Here is a 13,266-nt window from a genome sequence, read left to right on the forward strand (position 1 = left end):
ACTTTTCCAAGAGGGTCTTTGCACTTTGGGGCATGGTTAGAGGGAGTGTGACCAGACTATCAAGGGAACAGGCAGCCATGACATAAAAAACTCAATTCAAGTTACTGGGTTTTTTAGCCTCTTTTGAAAGGATAGGAACACATCCAGGTGTTTGGAAAATCTCTCAAAGGAGAATTAAACTTAGTCTATTTTTCTTTGCACATGCAACTAGGATCAGTTGTTTGGCATTTTCATTCTTGAAATAGGGCGTTTTCCTAACAGTTAGAGGGACCTAAAAATGGAATGGGTTTCCATGGAAAGTGCCAAGTTTTCCATTACTAATGGTCTTCAAATGAAGACTGGATGAAACCTTTCTTGTTTTCTCCCACCTTTTAATTGATAGTGCCTTCCCCAAAATTATATTGCATTCATTTAGTTTTATTTTCTTATATTCAAATATATGTGGCTGTGTGTATCATGATATACATATAGACACATGTTATCTTTATACATACATGGAGACACTCACATGTTGTTTCCCTTAATAGCATGTGAGCTCCTGGAGGGCAGGCAGGGATTGTTTCTTTTTCGTCTTAGTATCCTCTATTTGGAATGGAAATACTTAAATGCTTGTTGAATTGGTTACTTTTAAGGACTTTTGTAGAGACCATTCATTCTTTGAGTCATGATTAATCTGATGACATTGAAGATAGCTCTGAATCCTAGAATTCTACTATAAGTTATTAATGTGTTGAGTTCTCTCCATAGTAAGAGTAAACTTTAGAGCAAAAGCTATGTAACAATAACAATAGCTGACATTTATATTGTTTTAAGGTTTGTAAAGTTCTTAACATTATTTCATTTGATTCTCACACAACCCTATGGATTTGGTAATTTTATTAGCTCTATTTTATAAATGAGGAAACTGAGGATGAAAGCCTACATGACTTACCCAGGGTCACACAGCTAAGTGCCTTTGGCAGAATTCAAATTCCAAGACCAGAACTCCACTTGATTGGACCATCTAGATGCGTACTATGATAGGTAAAGAGAAAGGTTCAGAGTCCCAGGATCCAGTCACAGGTGTTTAGTGAAACCTAAGGTTTCACTAAACAAGATAGCAATTGTTTGAGTAAAAACAAGTGATAGACCTATTTGGTCTGACTATTTAGTTGTCAGTTTACCTCTGTGGGCATTGCTTTCTCCTTTATAGACCAAGGGAATTGGACTAAGTGAGTTCTTAAAATCCTTTCCAACTATAATATTTCCTGATTTTCATTAGGCATAACTCCGTTCTGCCTCCTGAGCAATGTCAAGTCTAATTACAGACTTGTGTTCGTTCCTATAATGCATGCTTGAATTCTTTATCCCCTCTCTTTCATGTGATTCTTAGCAAAATGAGAGAAATTTTCTAGAGTTTTCCTAGTTTCCCATGTGTCATTATCAATGTGTGTATCGTCATAATTTATTTCCATCAATTTTTAATAATACACCCAAATCAAGGTGCTTTCTATTTTTAATTTAACTCTTTTTCAACTTGTGACTCCATTCCTTACCACTTCCTTATAGCAAAGAAAACAGTTAAGTGTAAATTCAGGGACATGACGATAGTGTCTGAAGCTGTATCTAGCATTCTTCACTCCTAGCACTGCAGCTCTACTCCAAAAAGAGAGAAGTGTTCTTTCCTCCCTTTTCTGAGGCCATGAAAAGTCATAGGAGCCTTTGGCTTCATTTGAGTGTTCTTCTTGTGTTCATCATCACACTGATTGTGTATTGTTCTGGTTCTGCTTATTTTTATTTACCAAATTATGTCTTCCCATGTTTCTGTAAATCCCTATTTGTTGTTTCTTATGGCTAAGTCATATACTATCCATCTATACATTTGGTTCAGCCAATTTATGGAAACTCATGTAATTTCAAATGTTTAACAAAGATTATGCCTGAATTATTACAACATAACTCAATTTTTTACTTCTGGTCCTTGTTCCTTCTAGTCTATCCTGATGGCATTACTAGTATACTGTTCTAAAAGCTTTTCACTGTTAACTCTCACCTCAAACTTTTAGTGGCTTCATGTCACTTTAAAAACTGGCCTTTGAGTCTATCTATAATCTAGTCTTAAGCTGCTTCCCTTCCGTTCCTTATCCTCCTGTAGACCAGGTGGCCAGATAGATCTGTTTGCTGTTCCTTAAATAGTCAAATTCAAAGAGCATTTATTAATCATCTAGATGGGGCAGTGTTGTCAAAAAGGCTTAAATTCAGATCCAGCTTCTGATACTTATGAACTGTGTGATCCTGGGCAACTCAACTTAATCATTGCCTGCCTCAGTTTCCTCATCCTTAAAATAGGATTAATAATAGTACCTATTTCACAGAATTCTCTTGAAGATTCAATAAGATATTTGTAAAATGCTTTGCAAACTTCAAAGCACAATTTAAATGCTATCTGTCTTGTAAGATTTAATATTTTACTGGAGATATATATTACCTTATCACAATCGTGCTAAATTTTCACAATGAAGAAGGAAGATTTAAGGAAAAACTTTAAAAGACATATGACTATTTATAGAGACTTCATTAGAGTTTCATTTATTTTCACTTGGGCACATTATAGTATATCCAACCACACATTCACATCTGGATAGTGGTGCATTTTGGGAGAGGATGATGAAAGAGAGGCGCTATCCATGAGTATTTGTGGCTTCAATCTTAGTTCATATGGGTTCTTTGAAAGGTTTTGCAAGGACCCTCCTATAGATTTTTTCTCATTACTATGCAGTAGCTGTTATATAATTAAGTGGTCTCTCTCACAGCTAGAGGGTTTCAGCACATTCAAGAGTGCATCCTGAGACCTGGGGTCATAATAGATGCTCTAATCATTACATGGTTAAAACCAGTCTAATATAACTTTTTTTTCCTTCTCATAATTTTTACCAGTTAACTTTGGTTAAGTTCTTGTACATTATTTTTCTTTTCCTTTTTTTTTTCTCTACAGATTCATAGTGACTCCTCTCTGATTTAAACCAAGACAAGAAATAGATTCTGTATGCAAAACATAGGGAGAAGGCTTATTTGACTTGTGTGTGAAAAGGGAGTAGTTGTGTAATGAGTTTGGAAAGATATATTGGAGTCAGGTTGTAAAAGGCTTTAAAACCAAATTGAGAAGTTTATATTTGATCCTAGAGATAATTAGGAGCTGTTGGATTTTATTGAGTACGTGAATGATGTGGTAAATGAAGTAAAATGACTTTGACAACTTAGTAGGGAGAGATTATAGACCTGGAGCCACAGTTGGAGTAGTACAAATGAGAAGTGATCAAGGTGTGAAACAAGATAGCATTTGTTTAAGTAAAAACAAGAGGTCTCATAGGACAGGTGTCATAGAGGTAGAAAGAGCAGTGCATGAAAATAAAGCAGGTTTGTTTAAGGCAGTAACAAAGACTTAAAGGACTTATAGCCAAGTCTTCAATAAGGCAGAGCACAGCCCTCTCCCTGTAGAGCAATTTTCTTTCCTAGATAGTTCATTCCCACTTACCATAAAGTTATAGACCCATTTGGTGAAGGCCTGGCATGACCAGGGGCCTTTGGGGTCCTGAAGCAAACACAGTTTCAGGGCCATTCTTCTCTCTGGTGGGTTAGCCTAGATCAAATGAGCCACAGAGACTCTCCCCTTCATCACCGTAGTGTTTTGGAAGTCCATAATAGATAATAGTAGGGCCCTTGTGCTATGAAGACAGGATCCATGCCTTACCTCAATTTCCTCTCTCTTGGTTTCTACTCATATGGCTTCTACCACACTAATGATCTGTGCAACTGGCACTTAAATGTTTATGAAATTCTTTCATGTGCCAGTAGAATGGAGTTTGGCAAAAAATCAAACATAATTCATTGTAGCTTCAGATTGAAATGAAGTAGATGGTTTTTCATGCTTTGTTAGTGACTTTTTATAAGGCTGTTATATAGTTTCTTTTTTGAAATAGTAATTTATTTTTTTCAATTACAGGTAAAGATAACCTTCAACATTCATTTTTGTAAGATTTTGAGTTTCCATTTTTTCTCCCTTGCTTCTTTTCCTCCCCTTCCCCAAGACAGCAAGCAATCTGACATAGGTCATATATAAAATCATCCTAAACATATTTCCATATTAGTCATGTGAAGGAAAACTTAGAACAAAAGAGAAAAACCACAAGAAAGAAAAATCAAACAAACAAAAAATGAAAATAATATGCTTTGATTTGTATTCAGTCTCCACTGTTCTCTCTCTGGATGCAGATGATGTTTTCCACCCCAAGTTTAGAATTCTTGGATCACTGTATTACTGAGAAGAGCCAAATCTATCATAGCTGATCATTACATAATCTTGCTATTGTTGTGTACAATGTTCTCCTGGCTCTGCTTACCTCACTCATAATCAGTTTGTGTAAATCTGTCCAGATTTTCTGAAATCAGCCTGCTTGATGTATACTTTCTATAATGCAACGGGGGAAATGTGTTAGATTTGTAGTGTGAAATTTCTGATTCAAATTCTGGCTCTGCTACTTTATGGCTATGAAACCTTGGCACAGTCACCTCATCTCTGAGCCCTAGTTCCCTTCTTAATATAATAATGCTAATATCTTGCATCATTTCTGACTTTAGAGGGTTGCTATGAAGATAATGTGTTAAGTGTCATAATCATAAATTAAATATTTTCTTAGGGAAAAAAACTTGGAGGTTAATACCTGGGGCCTAAACTTAATTTTTTTTTTTTGCTATTTCAGTATAATTGATTTTCTTTGCAATCTGATTTTATTTTATGTGTTTAAAAAACTTTATTTGAAGAAGAGATTCAGAGGATTTGCCAGACTCCCAAAGGGGTCTTTGACATTAAAAAGATTAAGAACTCCTACTTTAAGAGGATTTGGTTACTTAATTTTTTCTTCTATTTTTTTTAAATTGTGGTTTGAGGAACAGTCTATGGAGATTTGAAAAGTTATAGGTTTGTATTAGAGATCTGTTTGAGAATGTGCCTTGGTCTTTTCTTGATAAACTTGCTGCTTTATAAAACCCAAGTGAGAGCACTTGTGGTCTGTGAGGATTAGAAGGCCTATTTGCTTTAGTTTGTGGAATCTTGGACAATTACACTGGATATCTTAGACCCTTTCTTAAGGAGAAACTACATTTTTGTTAGACAACTAACAAATAGGATGCTACTGTCAGCATAGAATATAACTCTCCCAGATTACCATGAGGATCACCAGCCCTAATTATCTTTGTTAATCCTTTTGAGACTCCTGCTGCTCTCCTATGCATAGAGCTGGGTTAAAGCCCTAATACCATGCCTCAGATATCCCATAGATTGGGAAGATGCTGCTCTGTAGGTAAGAATGGGTCATTTTGTTGTCGTGGATATGGGATTTAAGGCTGATGTGAAGAATAAGGGTAGTTACAAGAGTAAGATTTTTTTCCCCAGCCACTGCTAAGTGTGTACCCAATAATTCTAATCCTTTATAATCTTCAATCTGGGACTATGGCTTTCTAAATTTAAAGTGGAGCAAGAATTGTGTGGATATTGGATTATAAATAGAGATTATATGTTGATTGGATATAAAATTGTGTGGATATATACTATTCTTCAAGTAAAAATATTAGTGTGTTGGAAACAATAGTGTCAGTGAGATCCCTTAAATGGTCTTCTACTAGTTGAATACTTAGATGGAGCCATAAAAATAAATTAGACAATATGCACACATATTATAGTTAGAAGACTAGCAGCTTTATGCCCAGAATGATATTAATTTTAAACCGTTGTCAATTTAAGATGATATTGTCAGTCCCAACTGTTCTCAAAAAGAAAAGCTGGAGAGGGTGAGAATAGGGAAACTTTAATTTTAGTTAGAACCATTTTACTAACCTAAAAATCTCAGAATTTCTCAGCTGCTTCTAGGAAATGTTTATTCACAGTACATTTGCAGGTTGCCATTAGTGATAGTGTACCACTGACAGTATAAAAATAGACATTGATTTTTTTTACAGGAGTTTGCATTTTTCATCAAATTGGAATGTCATGCTGAATCATGGATGAACATGTTTCTTTTTTCTTTTTTTTTTTTTTTTTTTTGTCCGCTCGGCTTAAAACTATTGAGAATAATGCCTCAGGTGACAAGGCCTTTATTAGCCCATAATCATTACTTAGAAACAAACTCTAATGATCCAAAAAACATGCATGGTCATGCATTTCTGATCAACTTTGGGGTAATGAGCTGTTGAAACTACAGTTTCTGAAAGATGTAGGGATAGGGGGAAATCTTTAAAGCCAGAAGCTGCCCAACCATATGACTGCTTCAAATTATGATTTTTTTTTATCTGTTCCTGGCATAAAAGCAGGGGTGTCAGATTAGCACCAAATAATCAACAATGATTTATGCCAAATCTAGTTGGGGAATGGTTTTAAGAAGTGTGCTATGAATAGGTTGTCGGATTTTTATAACCTGTTTGGTTGTCTTGGAGATGCTACAGTCACACTAAAGATCCCCATTTTTATTCTTAAAAAGAAATACAAACTCCCCATCTCATCTGTAAATATACATGGTCATTGTTAATACTTGGTGCCTTTTTTCCCCCTTTACTTATACTTGTTGCAGTGCAGGTTGATTGGGGAGCTAACTACTCCTAAGGATGAAATGATAAATACTTTATAGCTATGCAGATTTTCCTAAAAGTCTTTGTGCATTTTTAAGGTACTAAAGTTTAATATATAAAGTTTATACTAAGACTGTAAATATACCTTGTATAGTGGTGCATTTACTCCTTATAGGGCCTTTAAATAGTAAAGCAAATTTAGTGGTACTATCAGTAAGTTAGCCATCTTTCTCTCCTCTGGTACCCCTGCTCCCCAAGCTTACTGTATTACTAAATATATGGAAAGGAGATTAAGATACTTTGATCAGCAAAGATTGGTGTTGTTTAGTTGTTTCAGGATCCCATTTGGAGTTTTCTTGGCAAAGGTGAAGGAGTGATTTGCCATTTCCCTCTCCAGTGCATTTATAAATGAGGAAATTGAGGCAAACAGGGCGAAGGGACTTGCCCAGAGTCACACAGAGGCCAGATTAGAAATCAAAAAGATGAACCTTCCTGATTCCTGACACACTGTCCATTTTACCACCTATCTGCCTCACCAAAGAAATCTTTGGTCACTTGTGAGCATGAGCACAAATTTAAGTCTGCCTTAAGACCTTGACTTTGACCTCTTTTACTTGTATGGTCTGTCTGTCTTTGTGATTTATATAGAATCTTAAAAAGCTAAGGTTTCTTTTGGTGGTAGTGGGGTGGGTGAGAAGCTTGGGAGAATATGGGCTGAGGTACAGCATATGAAGTTAAAAAAATATTTAAATTAGGCCAAAAGAAGGATAAGAAATAGAATACAAGTAGAGATAATGATGAAGACAAATTGGCAGATACTATCTTAGAAGGCATGATTAAAATGTGAATGAAATGATTGTTTATGGGAGGAAATGATCGATATAAAGAACATGACTATTAATTTTTCTATAAAACCTTTTACCTAGCATAACTGGATTTGAAAAGTAAATTTATATGCCATATGCATATTTATTAGGATTAAATCAAACAACTACATATATCTATGAAGTAATCTCTTGATAAGCCAATGAATAATTCCTACTGTGAGGGCTGGTAATTGAGATTCAAGTCATTTAACCTATTTTAATTTTATCTATTTAAAATCTAGCCTGGTGGCAAAGAATAAGAATACTAGATTTAGAATATGGAAGATCTGAGTTCAGAGCCTGTCAGAGACACTTAGTAGTTGTGTGACCATGACCAAGTTACTTAACCTTTCTCAGCCTCAGTTTCCCTCATCTATAAAAGAAGATAATAATAGGACCTACTTCCCAGGGTTGCTCTGGGCTTCAGCTTCTTTATCTGTTAACAAGACAACAATAATCATTTGGACTAGATCTCTAAATTCTTCTCTGGCTTTAAATACCAAATGTTTCTTTAGTTTCTTTGGTTAGGTGCTTTTTTTTTTTTTAACAGAAATTGAACTTTTGGCATCTCTTATGTTTTTGAAATGTTGGTGGCTGGCTGAAAGCAAATTGTGTAGGCCTTTTTTCCAAAATGCTCTTTGGCAGTTCTAACCACACTCTTAGACTTGGGATGGCTGCTGTCTTGTCACTGGGATACTGTCTAAATTTTGTGCTTAAGGTACATTTTTGAAGGACAATTGTTTTTAACATTTAAAGAGATGCTTACCACTCATCTTGAGTGCTTTTATAGACTGTCCAGCATGTTATAAAAGCATCTCTTTATCAATACCATTAAATATTCATTGAATTACTAGTATTATACTCATCACGATAATAATTTAGCTTAGATCAGTAAAGGCCAAATTGAGAACAGAGATCTAGCCTTCAATTTGGTAGTATGTAGCCCTCCCAGCCATGTAACATGTTTTGTTTAGGTGCTCACTAGGCTTCCCCTAAAGTAACATTTCTTCTACTCAATGTATTTTATTTTTAAAAATATTGTATTTGTGTTTTGTCTTTATATCAGTCACTTAGCAAAAATCCTGTTACTTCTATAGACCCTTATAATAAACACACAATTACTGTATCTCACAGGATAGATAGCATTCTACACCTGTAGTCAAACACCTGTCTACTGAAAAGAAAGTGTTTCAACATCTGCAAGATTGGTCATTGTATTTAAAATCTAATTCTGATAGCTGTGTCTTCATTTATATTATCTGTGTAGTTACCTGTGTATTCTTTTGTTCTATAAAGCAACATTCTCATGGATAGCTGAAAGGCTATAGCCACTACCTTCCTACTGAGATATTCTTGTGATCTTCTTGTTTGTCCTTCATTTTTGAAGAAGATCATTGATATCAGGTATTTGTCTGTTGAGCTATATGCTAGGCAAAAACCCTGACATTGTTAAAGTGTTAAGGTGCAGACACATAGATCCTAGATGTGGGGAATCACTGATTTTGAAAGATAAATTAATTGTACCAAAACAACTTGGTTTGATTGATACAGTTAGTTGAAGAATAAAATGTTTTATTTAATTTGATTTTCTAGGAAATGAAAGTTTAACCAATTTCTATAATAAAGGTATTGTTTGGCATTGATGCTCTTTAGAATATTAGCAATTTTCTTTTGGAGAATTCTCCCTGTTTCCATCTTGCCTTTGTTTAAGTCTTCAATGAGAAGCTGCATGATGGTTTTGTGGATATTGTAGAAGGCTTCTTATGGAGACTATATGGTATTTGATGTCTCAATTAAATATTTAGAAATAAAGTAACAAGATTATCGATTATAATTTTGAGATTCCTTTCCAAGTTAATCACCTCTGACTTTATTGCAGCAAAATAAACTAGAGGCTAATGTTTTCCTTAAATCTCATGGAAAATGTAAGCAATGACATTTCAAGAGTGGCTTTGATGAAGGCAAGGGTACTGAAGAAGAGGTTTGGCAGGAATGGGTGAGGTTTCCTTGTTCTCCAAGGCACGAGTTAGCAGTGAAGGAAATTCGCTAGACTCAAAGGCTATGGTAAAAAGCTTTTATTGTTAAAGAGACACCAAGAGAAAGACTTCCTTGGCAGGCAATATCATTCTCAAGAGAGAGGTGATCTGCAAAGAAACATTTTCTGAAGATCCATTTTATACATGAGTCTAAGAATTGACATCCTGTATGCAAGACCATTTGGGTTTGGATATGAAAGGAGACATTTTTCTGAAGACTCATTTTATGCATGAGTCTAAGAGAATCCTGTCTCCAGAAGATGCAAGACCATTTGGGTTTGTATAACTTTTTGTTGGTGATTTTACATAACTTTACAAAACTTTACAGAGTTTTACTCTCATCAGCTTCATTGTTCATTTACAAACCACTCAAGTTCTCCCTGGGTGCAGAATCATGTTGGAAGGGAAACATGCCAGGCACTTTGTGGATATTATCTCTTGGTCCTCACCAACCACCTAGGAAGGAGGTACTGTCATCATCCCCATTTGGTAATTGAGGAAACCGAGGCAGCCAGGTTAAGTGACTCTTGTCTAAGGTCAAGCAGAAGGTATCTGAGACTGATTTGAAATAGGGGCTTTTGGACTCCAGGCTCAGCACACTTTATCCACTGACTGTATCTAGATAGAAAGATAGGGAAAAGCAAAGATAGGGAAAAGCAAACTACAATACGTGATGAGAGTTGCCACAATACTTTGTGAGATGCAAGGATATATAGGAAACTTAAAGGAAGTTCAAATAGCCTCTGAATCACATGGGCATCTGATAGTTGATACATAGCTCCGGAATCAAGGGAAGGATTTTAGTGTGGAATGAATTATTCCTGGTAAAATGATATATAAATGTGTGTGTCATTTTTGTAGACTCCGGTTCCTTGGATTTCAGCAGAGTGTTTGACATTATCACAAGACATCAAGAGATGGGTGCTAGGTGATAATATGTACTTGGATAGATTCAGGAGTGGTTGAATGAATGAAAACAAAGCACAGGCATGGATGATTTGCTGTAAATCTGAAAAGAAAATTCTAATAAAGTGCTCTAGGGCACTGTCCCTCTGTCTTGAGTCAAAATTCATCACTGACTTGTATGAAGTAATAGATGATATATTTAAAGAGTCTTAGGAATAGCAGTGTTTCCCATTCCATCAGTCCTGTTATGAAGCCAGGTCCTCTGCCCTTTATGGAGGGCAAGAATCTTTGTGCAACTGCAGTTTGGCAATTCCCTCTGCAGGTGGTCCAGACCCCAGTTTCCTCAAGAGCCCCAGTTACTTTAAAACTAGAAAATAAATTTCTTACCTCCAAGGTCATTATCATATCAAGTGGTTTAACCACAGAAATCTACTCAGTTTTATGAATAGAAATGACATTTTTTGCCATACCTCTTATAAAGGAGAAAATACACATCAGAATAAGAGCTTCCTTAGAGTCGGGATTACCTTATATTTTTATTTGTATCTTCAGCATTTAGTGCAGTGCTTCACATATAATAATCACTTAATACTTGCTTTTTAATTCATTATTCCTTTTGAGTGGTACACTATATATATATTTACCTTTTAGAATCTTTAAATAAAAAGTCTGCCTTTTAGAACTATAAACCTCATCTAATATAATGGGATTTAATAGGAATAAATGTAAAGACCTCTCAAAAATAAACCTCAAATACAAGGGGACAGAGAGAGACAGTTTTTTTGTACAGCAGAATAAAAGATCTAGGGGGTCTTAGTCTATTACATAGTCCTTAAAAGGCAATAATAGTATGGCCACCCTAGAAGTTAAAGTGAGCTGAAGTTGTATAAAGAGGCACATGTGTCTTCAAAAATGAGAGCTGGTATTTTTGTACTTGGTATTAGTTTAGGGGGTATCTAGTTCTTGGTGTCACATTGAAGAAGGAACTTGATAAAGTTCAGATATGTAGAGGAAGATAACCAAGCTGGCGAAAGGACTGCTGTAGGAGAAGTCAGTTTTCCTTCTGAGAACTAGATAGTTGTAAGATTTTCAGTGAAGCCTTCATGATGCAAGAAATAGTAAAAATAAAAACAAACAAACAAACAAAAAAAAAACACTGGAGCCATTTGGAATCCTTGGTAGGAGAATACCAGTCCAGATACCAAGGTTTTCTATACACCTTAATGTTTAATCTTTTAAGTGGTAAAACTTAAAACATTTTAGCTAGAAATATATTAGAGTAATAAACTGGGTATAATACTTAATGTACCTAATTTATTACAGAAATGATGAACATATTAATTTTATTGTCTCAAGGATACAATACCCATTATTAGATTGAGCTAAAAAAAAAAGTGCTACATCTGGAACCTATTAAGTATATATAACTCTACCTTCATGTTCCATATTACTCTGCTTTTTTTTTGGAGTTATTTTGCATATAATAGTTTTGCTTCCTCTCTTTCTTATAGCTTTAACTTTTTGATAGTGATAATCTTACTTCTATAATAGCCCTTTACTACTGTTTTTCTTTCATTTTTCTATTTCTTTCATTACTCTATTTCAGTAACTGAGTGAGCTTATTAGAATTCTGTTTAGAATAAGAGTGAAATAAGACTGAGTACATGCCAGGGGTTTTTCCTTTTAAAAAAAAAATAGAGCTTGAATTTCAATGTGTTAAATGGGACATTTTTTGATTGTTCAGAAACTTAAAAAAATAACCCCAAACTTAAAAAAAAACCCAAACTTGCTTATCAGTTCATTGCTACAATCTAGATAAGCAATTGAAGTGATTCATAAGCTCCAAAGCAGTTTATAATGGTGAGCTCCTTAGTAGCAGGTTTCAGTGGGGAAAGATGAATTGATGGTATATTGGCATTAATCGATGGTTCTTATTTTTTTGCCAGCAAATTTTTGAGGTTTCAGTTCAGTTGTCTGAAAAAGGACAAAAAAGTGCAATTTGACCAATAGTAGTAAATATAGGATATAATCTACTTAGTATCTTGGTGTGGGTGAGAAACAATTTTATTTTTTTTATGTTAAATGCAATATATTTATACAGTTATCTTGCTGCACAAGAAAAATTGGTTTTAGAAATGATGTAAAAATAACCCGAGAAGGAAAACAAAAATGAAAGCAAACAATAACATAAAGACTTCTCTTCATTACTGTTCTATTGGAACTGATTTGGTTTATCTCATTGTTGAAGACGGCCACGTTCATGAGAATTGATCATCATATACTATTGTTGTTGAAGTATATAATGATATGGTTCTGCTCGTTTCACTTAGCATCAGTTCATGTAAGTATCCCCAGGCCTTTCTGAAATAATCCTGCTGGTCATTTCTTACAGAACAATAATATTCCATAACATTCATATACCATAATTTATCCATTAATTCCCCAAGTGATAGGCATTCATTCAATTTCCAGTCTCTAGCCACTATAGAAAGGGCTGCCACAAACATTTTTGTTTATGTGGGTCCCTTTCCCTTCTTTAAGATCTTTTTTGGTATATAAGCCCAGTAGAATCACTGCTGGGTCAAAGAGTATGCACAGTTTGATAACTTTTTTAGCATAGTTCCAAATTGCTCTCCAGAATGGTTGGATCCATCCACAGTTCCATCAACAATGTATCAGTGTCCTAGTTTTCCCACATCCCCTCCCACATTCGTCATTATCTTTTCCTGTCATCTTAGCCAATCTGACAGGTGTATAGTGGTATCTCAGAGTTGTCTTAATTTGCATTTCTCTGATCAATAATGATTTGGAGCATCTTTTCATGTGGCTGGAAATAGTTTCAATTTCTTCATCTAAAA

General features: G+C 34.9%; 1 protein-coding gene across 7 annotated transcripts in view; it reads left to right on the forward strand.

The window, feature by feature from the left end:
• Nucleotides 1-13,266, forward strand: part of ATP8A2 (ATPase phospholipid transporting 8A2) — a 702,047-nt gene that overhangs the window by 94,880 nt on the left and 593,901 nt on the right. The gene's annotated exons all lie outside the window — the stretch shown is intronic.

This window comes from Sarcophilus harrisii, chromosome 3 (genome assembly GCF_902635505.1).
Source record: "Sarcophilus harrisii chromosome 3, mSarHar1.11, whole genome shotgun sequence".
Lineage (NCBI taxonomy): Eukaryota > Metazoa > Chordata > Mammalia > Dasyuromorphia > Dasyuridae > Sarcophilus > Sarcophilus harrisii.